We start from the raw sequence: 7,500 nt of genomic DNA on the forward strand, positions 1-7,500 counted from the left end.
TAACCAGGCCCAACACTGCATAGCTTCCATGATCAGACGAGATTGGGCATGTCCAGTGTGGTTTGGCTGTAGGTGCTAAAAAACATTAACTTTAGACCTCTTTTACTTCTTAACTCAAGTAAATTCATTGATAAGTTGAAAAAATTAAATGTAAAATGTAATAGAAAAGAATGTTATGGCTATATAAAATTACCTACAGCACCTGGTATTCCAAGGTGGTCTCCCGTCCAAGTACTTACCAGGCCCAACACTGCTTAGCCTCCAAGATCAGACGAGATTGGGCATGTCCAGTGTGGTTTGGCTGAAGGAGCTCAAAAACATTAACTTTAGACCTCTTTTACTTCTTTACTCAAGTAAATTCATTGATAAGTTGAAAAAATTAAATGTAAAATGTAATAGAAAAGAATGTTATGGCTGCATAAAATTACCTACAGCACCTGGTATTCCCAGGTGGTCTCCCATCCAAGTACTAACCAGGCCCAACACTGCAAAGCTTCCAAGATCAGACGAGATTGGGCATGTCCAGTGTGGTTTGGCTGTAGGTGAACAAAAATATAAACTTTAGACCTCTATTACTTATTAAGTCAAGTAAATTCATTGATAAGTTGAAAAAATTAACTGTAAAATGTAATAGAAAAGAATGTTATGGCAGTATAAAATTACCTACTGCATCTGGTTTTCCCAGGTGGTCTCCCATCCAAGTACTAACCAGGCCCAACACTGCATAGCTACCAAGATCAGACGAGATTAGGCATGTCCAGTGTGGATTGGCTGTAGGTGCTCAAAAGCATTAACTTTAGACCTCTATTACTTCTTAACTCAAGGAAATTCTTTGATAAGTTGAAAAAATTAAATGTAAAATGTAATAGAAAAGAATGTTATGGCAGTATAAAATTACCTATAGCACCTGGTATTCCCAGGTGGTCTCCCATCCAAGCACTAACCAGGCCCAACACTGCATAGCTTCCAAGATCAGACGAGATTGGGCATGTCCAGTGTGGTTTGGCTGTAGGTGCTCAAAAACATTAACTTTAGACCTCTTTTACTTCTTAACTCAAGTAAATTCATTGATAAGTTGAAAAAATTAAATGTAAGATGTAATAGAAAAGAATGTTATGGCAGTATAAAATTACCTACAGCAACTGGTATTCCCAGGTTGTCTCCCATCCAAGTACTAACCAAGCCCAACACTGCATAGCTTCCAAGTTCAGACGAGATTGGGCATGTCCAGTGTGGTTTGGCTGTAGGTGCTCAAAAACATTAACTTTAGACCTCTTTTACTTCTTAACTCAAGTAAATTCAATGATGAGTTGAAAAATGAAATGTAAAATGTAATAGAAAAGAATGTTATGGCAGTATAAAATTACCTACATCTCCTGGTATTCCCAGGTGGTCTCCCATCCAAGTACTAACCAGACCCAACACTGCATAGCTTCCAATATCAGACGAGATTGGGCATGTCCAGTGTGGTTTGGCTGTAGGTGCTCAAAAACATTAACTTTAGACCTCTTTTACTTCTTAACTCAAGTAAATTCATTCATAAGTTGAAAAAATTAAATGTAAAATGTAATAGAAAAGAATGTTATGGCAGTATAAAATTACCTTCAGCAACTGGTATTCCCAGGTTGTCTCCCATCCAAGTACTAACCAAGCCCAACACTGCATAGCTTCCAAGTTCAGACGAGATTGGGCATGTCCAGTGTTGTTTGGCTGTAGGCACTAAAAAACATTAACTTTAGACCTCTTTTACTTCTTAACTCAAGTAAATTCATTGATAAATTGAAAAAATGAAATGTAAAATGTAATAGAAAAGAATGTTATGGCTGCATAAAATTACCTACAACACCTGATATTCCCAGGTGGTCTCCCACCCAAGTACTAACCAGGCCCAACACTGCATAGCTTCCAAGATCAGACGAGATTGGGCATGTCCAGTGTGGTTTAGCTGTAGGTGCTCAAAAACATTAACTTTAGACCTCTATTACTTCTTAACTCAAGTAAATTCATTGATAAGTTGAAAAAATTAAATGTAAAATGTAATAGAAAAGAATGTTATGGCAGTATAAAATTACCTACAGCACCTGGTATTCCCAGGTGGTCTCCCATCCAAGTACTAACCAGGCCCAACACTGCAAAGCTTCCAAGATCAGACGAGATTGGGCATGTCCAGTGTGGTTTGGCTGTAGGTGAACAAAAATATAAACTTTAGACCTCTATTACTTATTAAGTCAAGTAAATTCATTGATAAGTTGAAAAAATTAACTGTAAAATGTAATAGAAAAGAATGTTATGGCAGTATAAAATTACCTACTGCATCTGGTTTTCCCAGGTGGTCTCCCATCCAAGTACTAACCAGGCCCAACACTGCATAGCTACCAAGATCAGACGAGATTAGGCATGTCCAGTGTGGATTGGCTGTAGGTGCTCAAAAGCATTAACTTTAGACCTCTATTACTTCTTAACTCAAGGAAATTCATTGATAAGTTGAAAAAATTAAATGTAAAATGTAATAGAAAAGAATGTTATGGCAGTATAAAATTACCTATAGCACCTGGTATTCCCAGGTGGTCTCCCATCCAAGCACTAACCAGGCCCAACACTGCATAGCTTCCAAGATCAGACGAGATTGGGCATGTCCAGTGTGGTTTGGCTGTAGGTGCTCAAAAACATTAACTTTAGACCTCTTTTACTTCTTAACTCAAGTAAATTCATTGATAAGTTGAAAAAATTAAATGTAAAATGTAATAGAAAAGAATGTTATGGCAGTATAAAATTACCTACAGCAACTGGTATTCCCAGGTTGTCTCCCATCCAAGTACTAACCAAGCCCAACACTGCATAGCTTCCAAGTTCAGACGAGATTGGGCATGTCCAGTGTGGTTTGGCTGTAGGTGCTCAAAAACATTAACTTTAGACCTCTTTTACTTCTTAACTCAAGTAAATTCAATGAAGAGTTGAAAAATGAAATGTAAAATGTAATAGAAAAGAATGTTATGGCAGTATAAAATTACCTACATCTCCTGGTATTCCCAGGTGGTCTCCCATCCAAGTACTAACCAGACCCAACACTGCATAGCTTCCAATATCAGACGAGATTGGGCATGTCCAGTGTGGTTTGGCTGTAGGTGCTCAAAAACATTAACTTTAGACCTCTTTTACTTCTTAACTCAAGTAAATTCATTCATAAGTTGAAAAAATTAAATGTAAAATGTAATAGAAAAGAATGTTATGGCAGTATAAAATTACCTTCAGCAACTGGTATTCCCAGGTTGTCTCCCATCCAAGTACTAACCAAGCCCAACACTGCATAGCTTCCAAGTTCAGACGAGATTGGGCATGTCCAGTGTTGTTTGGCTGTAGGCACTAAAAAACATTAACTTTAGACCTCTTTTACTTCTTAACTCAAGTAAATTCATTGATAAATTGAAAAAATGAAATGTAAAATGTAATAGAAAAGAATGTTATGGCTGCATAAAATTACCTACAACACCTGATATTCCCAGGTGGTCTCCCATCCAAGTACTAACCAGGCCCAACACTGCATAGCTTCCAAGATCAGACGAGATTGGGCATGTCCAGTGTGGTTTAGCTGTAGGTGCTCAAAAACATTAACTTTAGACCTCTATTACTTCTTAACTCAAGTAAATTCATTGATAAGTTGAAAAAATTAAATGTAAAATGTAATAGAAAAGAATGTTATGGCTGTCTAAAATTACCTACAGCACCTGGTATTCCCAGGTAGTCTCCCATCCAAGTACAAACCAGGCCCAACACTGCATAGCTTCCAAGATCAGACGAGATTGGGCAGGTCCAGTGTGGTTTGGCTGTAAGTGCTCAAAGCATTAAATTTAGACCTCTATTACTTCTTAACTCAAGTAAATTCATTGATAAGTTGAAAAAATTAAATGTAAAATGTAATAGAAAAGACTGTTATGGCAGTATAAAATTACCTAAAGCACCTGGTATTCCCAGGTGGTCTCCCATCCAAGTACTAACCAGGCCCAACACTGCATAGCTTCCAAGATCAGACGAGATTGGGCATGTCCAGTGTGGTTTGCCTGTAGGTGCTCAAAAACATTAACTTTAGACCTCTTTTACTTCTTAACTCAAGTAAATTCATTGATAAGTTGAAAAAATTAAATGTAAAATGTAATAGAAAAGAATGTTATGGCAGTATAAAATTACCTACAGCAACTGGTATTCCCAGGTGTTCTCCCATCCAAGTACTAACCAGGCCCAACACTGCATAGCTTCCAAGATCAGACGAGATTGGGCATGTCCAGTGTGGTTTGACTGTAGGTGCTCAAAAACATTAACTTTAGACATCTTTTACTATTTAACTCAAGTAAATTCATTGATAAGTTGAAAAAATTTTATGTAAAATTTAATAGAAAAGAATGTTATGGCAGTATAAAATTACCTACAGCACCTGGTATTCCCAGGTGGTCTCCCATTCAAGTACTAACCAGGCCCAACACTGCATAGCTTCCATGATCAGACGAGATTGGGCATGTCAAGTGTGGTTTGGCTGTAGGTGCTAAAAAACATTAACTTTAGACCTCTTTTACTTCTTAACTCAAGTAAATTCATTGATAAGTTGAAAAAATGTAATGTAAAATGTAATAGAAAAGAATGTTATGGCTATATAAAATTACCTACAGCACCTGGTATTCCAAGGTGGTCTCCCGTCCAAGTACTTACCAGGCCCAACACTGCTTAGCCTCCAAGATCAGACGAGATTGGGCATGTCCAGTGTGGTTTGGCTGAAGGAGCTCAAAAACATTAACTTTAGACCTCTTTTACTTCTTTACTCAAGTAAATTCATTGATAAGTTGAAAAAATTAAATGTAAAATGTAATAGAAAAGAATGTTATGGCTGCATAAAATTACCTACAGCACCTGGTATTCCCAGGTGGTCTCCCATCCAAGTACTAACCAGGCCCAACACTGCAAAGCTTCCAAGATCAGACGAGATTGGGCATGTCCAGTGTGGTTTGGCTGTAGGTGAACAAAAATATAAACTTTAGACCTCTATTACTTATTAAGTCAAGTAAATTCATTGATAAGTTGAAAAAATTAACTGTAAAATGTAATAGAAAAGAATGTTATGGCAGTATAAAATTACCTACTGCATCTGGTTTTCCCAGGTGGTCTCCCATCCAAGTACTAACCAGGCCCAACACTGCATAGCTACCAAGATCAGACGAGATTAGGCATGTCCAGTGTGGATTGGCTGTAGGTGCTCAAAAGCATTAACTTTAGACCTCTATTACTTCTTAACTCAAGGAAATTCATTGATAAGTTGAAAAAATTAAATGTAAAATGTAATAGAAAAGAATGTTATGGCAGTATAAAATTACCTATAGCACCTGGTATTCCCAGGTGGTCTCCCATCCAAGCACTAACCAGGCCCAACACTGCATAGCTTCCAAGATCAGACGAGATTGGGCATGTCCAGTGTGGTTTGGCTGTAGGTGCTCAAAAACATTAACTTTAGACCTCTTTTACTTCTTAACTCAAGTAAATTCATTGATAAGTTGAAAAAATTAAATGTAAAATGTAATAGAAAAGAATGTTATGGCAGTATAAAATTACCTACAGCAACTGGTATTCCCAGGTTGTCTCCCATCCAAGTACTAACCAAGCCCAACACTGCATAGCTTCCAAGTTCAGACGAGATTGGGCATGTCCAGTGTGGTTTGGCTGTAGGTGCTCAAAAACATTAACTTTAGACCTCTTTTACTTCTTAACTCAAGTAAATTCAATGATGAGTTGAAAAATGAAATGTAAAATGTAATAGAAAAGAATGTTATGGCAGTATAAAATTACCTACATCTCCTGGTATTCCCAGGTGGTCTCCCATCCAAGTACTAACCAGACCCAACACTGCATAGCTTCCAATATCAGACGAGATTGGGCATGTCCAGTGTGGTTTGGCTGTAGGTGCTCAAAAACATTAACTTTAGACCTCTTTTACTTCTTAACTCAAGTAAATTCATTCATAAGTTGAAAAAATTAAATGTAAAATGTAATAGAAAAGAATGTTATGGCAGTATAAAATTACCTTCAGCAACTGGTATTCCCAGGTTGTCTCCCATCCAAGTACTAACCAAGCCCAACACTGCATAGCTTCCAAGTTCAGACGAGATTGGGCATGTCCAGTGTTGTTTGGCTGTAGGCACTAAAAAACATTAACTTTAGACCTCTTTTACTTCTTAACTCAAGTAAATTCATTGATAAATTGAAAAAATGAAATGTAAAATGTAATAGAAAAGAATGTTATGGCTGCATAAAATTACCTACAACACCTGATATTCCCAGGTGGTCTCCCATCCAAGTACTAACCAGGCCCAACACTGCATAGCTTCCAAGATCAGACGAGATTGGGCATGTCCAGTGTGGTTTAGCTGTAGGTGCTCAAAAACATTAACTTTAGACCTCTATTACTTCTTAACTCAAGTAAATTCATTGATAAGTTGAAAAAATTAAATGTAAAATGTAATAGAAAAGAATGTTATGGCAGTATAAAATTACCTACAGCACCTGGTATTCCCAGGTGGTCTCCCATCCAAGTACTAACCAGGCCCAACACTGCAAAGCTTCCAAGATCAGACGAGATTGGGCATGTCCAGTGTGGTTTGGCTGTAGGTGAACAAAAATATAAACTTTAGACCTCTATTACTTATTAAGTCAAGTAAATTCATTGATAAGTTGAAAAAATTAACTGTAAAATGTAATAGAAAAGAATGTTATGGCAGTATAAAATTACCTACTGCATCTGGTTTTCCCAGGTGGTCTCCCATCCAAGTACTAACCAGGCCCAACACTGCATAGCTACCAAGATCAGACGAGATTAGGCATGTCCAGTGTGGATTGGCTGTAGGTGCTCAAAAGCATTAACTTTAGACCTCTATTACTTCTTAACTCAAGGAAATTCATTGATAAGTTGAAAAAATTAAATGTAAAATGTAATAGAAAAGAATGTTATGGCAGTATAAAATTACCTATAGCACCTGGTATTCCCAGGTGGTCTCCCATCCAAGCACTAACCAGGCCCAACACTGCATAGCTTCCAAGATCAGACGAGATTGGGCATGTCCAGTGTGGTTTGGCTGTAGGTGCTCAAAAACATTAACTTTAGACCTCTTTTACTTCTTAACTCAAGTAAATTCATTGATAAGTTGAAAAAATTAAATGTAAAATGTAATAGAAAAGAATGTTATGGCAGTATAAAATTACCTACAGCAACTGGTATTCCCAGGTTGTCTCCCATCCAAGTACTAACCAAGCCCAACACTGCATAGCTTCCAAGTTCAGACGAGATTGGGCATGTCCAGTGTGGTTTGGCTGTAGGTGCTCAAAAACATTAACTTTAGACCTCTTTTACTTCTTAACTCAAGTAAATTCAATGATGAGTTGAAAAATGAAATGTAAAATGTAATAGAAAAGAATGTTATGGCAGTATAAAATTACCTACATCTCCTGGTATTCCCAGGTGGT

General features: G+C 37.2%; 33 pseudogenes; all 33 read right to left on the reverse strand.

Moving 5' to 3' along the window:
- Nucleotides 1–74, reverse strand: part of LOC148447248 (5S ribosomal RNA) — a 119-nt pseudogene extending 45 nt beyond the window's left edge.
- A 116-nt stretch (nt 75–190) lies between these two features.
- Nucleotides 191–309, reverse strand: LOC148447249 (5S ribosomal RNA; annotated as a pseudogene).
- A 116-nt stretch (nt 310–425) lies between these two features.
- Nucleotides 426–544, reverse strand: LOC148447250 (5S ribosomal RNA; annotated as a pseudogene).
- Nucleotides 545–660: 116 nt separating this feature from the next.
- On the reverse strand, nt 661–779 carry LOC148447251 (5S ribosomal RNA; annotated as a pseudogene).
- Nucleotides 780–895: 116 nt separating this feature from the next.
- Nucleotides 896–1,014, reverse strand: LOC148447252 (5S ribosomal RNA; annotated as a pseudogene).
- A 116-nt stretch (nt 1,015–1,130) lies between these two features.
- On the reverse strand, nt 1,131–1,249 carry LOC148447253 (5S ribosomal RNA; annotated as a pseudogene).
- A 115-nt stretch (nt 1,250–1,364) lies between these two features.
- Nucleotides 1,365–1,483, reverse strand: LOC148447254 (5S ribosomal RNA; annotated as a pseudogene).
- A 116-nt stretch (nt 1,484–1,599) lies between these two features.
- LOC148447255 (5S ribosomal RNA) lies at nt 1,600–1,718 on the reverse strand (annotated as a pseudogene).
- A 116-nt stretch (nt 1,719–1,834) lies between these two features.
- LOC148447256 (5S ribosomal RNA) lies at nt 1,835–1,953 on the reverse strand (annotated as a pseudogene).
- A 116-nt stretch (nt 1,954–2,069) lies between these two features.
- LOC148447257 (5S ribosomal RNA) lies at nt 2,070–2,188 on the reverse strand (annotated as a pseudogene).
- A 116-nt stretch (nt 2,189–2,304) lies between these two features.
- On the reverse strand, nt 2,305–2,423 carry LOC148447258 (5S ribosomal RNA; annotated as a pseudogene).
- Nucleotides 2,424–2,539: 116 nt separating this feature from the next.
- On the reverse strand, nt 2,540–2,658 carry LOC148447259 (5S ribosomal RNA; annotated as a pseudogene).
- Nucleotides 2,659–2,774: 116 nt separating this feature from the next.
- Nucleotides 2,775–2,893, reverse strand: LOC148447260 (5S ribosomal RNA; annotated as a pseudogene).
- A 115-nt stretch (nt 2,894–3,008) lies between these two features.
- Nucleotides 3,009–3,127, reverse strand: LOC148447261 (5S ribosomal RNA; annotated as a pseudogene).
- A 116-nt stretch (nt 3,128–3,243) lies between these two features.
- Nucleotides 3,244–3,362, reverse strand: LOC148447262 (5S ribosomal RNA; annotated as a pseudogene).
- Nucleotides 3,363–3,478: 116 nt separating this feature from the next.
- On the reverse strand, nt 3,479–3,597 carry LOC148447263 (5S ribosomal RNA; annotated as a pseudogene).
- A 116-nt stretch (nt 3,598–3,713) lies between these two features.
- Nucleotides 3,714–3,832, reverse strand: LOC148447264 (5S ribosomal RNA; annotated as a pseudogene).
- A 115-nt stretch (nt 3,833–3,947) lies between these two features.
- LOC148447265 (5S ribosomal RNA) lies at nt 3,948–4,066 on the reverse strand (annotated as a pseudogene).
- Nucleotides 4,067–4,182: 116 nt separating this feature from the next.
- LOC148447266 (5S ribosomal RNA) lies at nt 4,183–4,301 on the reverse strand (annotated as a pseudogene).
- Nucleotides 4,302–4,417: 116 nt separating this feature from the next.
- Nucleotides 4,418–4,536, reverse strand: LOC148447267 (5S ribosomal RNA; annotated as a pseudogene).
- Nucleotides 4,537–4,652: 116 nt separating this feature from the next.
- On the reverse strand, nt 4,653–4,771 carry LOC148447268 (5S ribosomal RNA; annotated as a pseudogene).
- A 116-nt stretch (nt 4,772–4,887) lies between these two features.
- LOC148447269 (5S ribosomal RNA) lies at nt 4,888–5,006 on the reverse strand (annotated as a pseudogene).
- Nucleotides 5,007–5,122: 116 nt separating this feature from the next.
- Nucleotides 5,123–5,241, reverse strand: LOC148447270 (5S ribosomal RNA; annotated as a pseudogene).
- Nucleotides 5,242–5,357: 116 nt separating this feature from the next.
- On the reverse strand, nt 5,358–5,476 carry LOC148447271 (5S ribosomal RNA; annotated as a pseudogene).
- Nucleotides 5,477–5,592: 116 nt separating this feature from the next.
- On the reverse strand, nt 5,593–5,711 carry LOC148447272 (5S ribosomal RNA; annotated as a pseudogene).
- A 115-nt stretch (nt 5,712–5,826) lies between these two features.
- LOC148447273 (5S ribosomal RNA) lies at nt 5,827–5,945 on the reverse strand (annotated as a pseudogene).
- A 116-nt stretch (nt 5,946–6,061) lies between these two features.
- On the reverse strand, nt 6,062–6,180 carry LOC148447274 (5S ribosomal RNA; annotated as a pseudogene).
- Nucleotides 6,181–6,296: 116 nt separating this feature from the next.
- Nucleotides 6,297–6,415, reverse strand: LOC148447275 (5S ribosomal RNA; annotated as a pseudogene).
- Nucleotides 6,416–6,531: 116 nt separating this feature from the next.
- Nucleotides 6,532–6,650, reverse strand: LOC148447276 (5S ribosomal RNA; annotated as a pseudogene).
- A 116-nt stretch (nt 6,651–6,766) lies between these two features.
- On the reverse strand, nt 6,767–6,885 carry LOC148447277 (5S ribosomal RNA; annotated as a pseudogene).
- Nucleotides 6,886–7,001: 116 nt separating this feature from the next.
- LOC148447278 (5S ribosomal RNA) lies at nt 7,002–7,120 on the reverse strand (annotated as a pseudogene).
- A 116-nt stretch (nt 7,121–7,236) lies between these two features.
- Nucleotides 7,237–7,355, reverse strand: LOC148447279 (5S ribosomal RNA; annotated as a pseudogene).
- Nucleotides 7,356–7,470: 115 nt separating this feature from the next.
- Nucleotides 7,471–7,500, reverse strand: part of LOC148447280 (5S ribosomal RNA) — a 119-nt pseudogene continuing 89 nt past the window's right edge.

Source organism: Taudactylus pleione, unplaced genomic scaffold (assembly GCF_031769625.1).
Source record: "Taudactylus pleione unplaced genomic scaffold, aTauple2 ptg001270l, whole genome shotgun sequence".
NCBI classification, from domain to species: domain Eukaryota; kingdom Metazoa; phylum Chordata; class Amphibia; order Anura; family Myobatrachidae; genus Taudactylus; species Taudactylus pleione.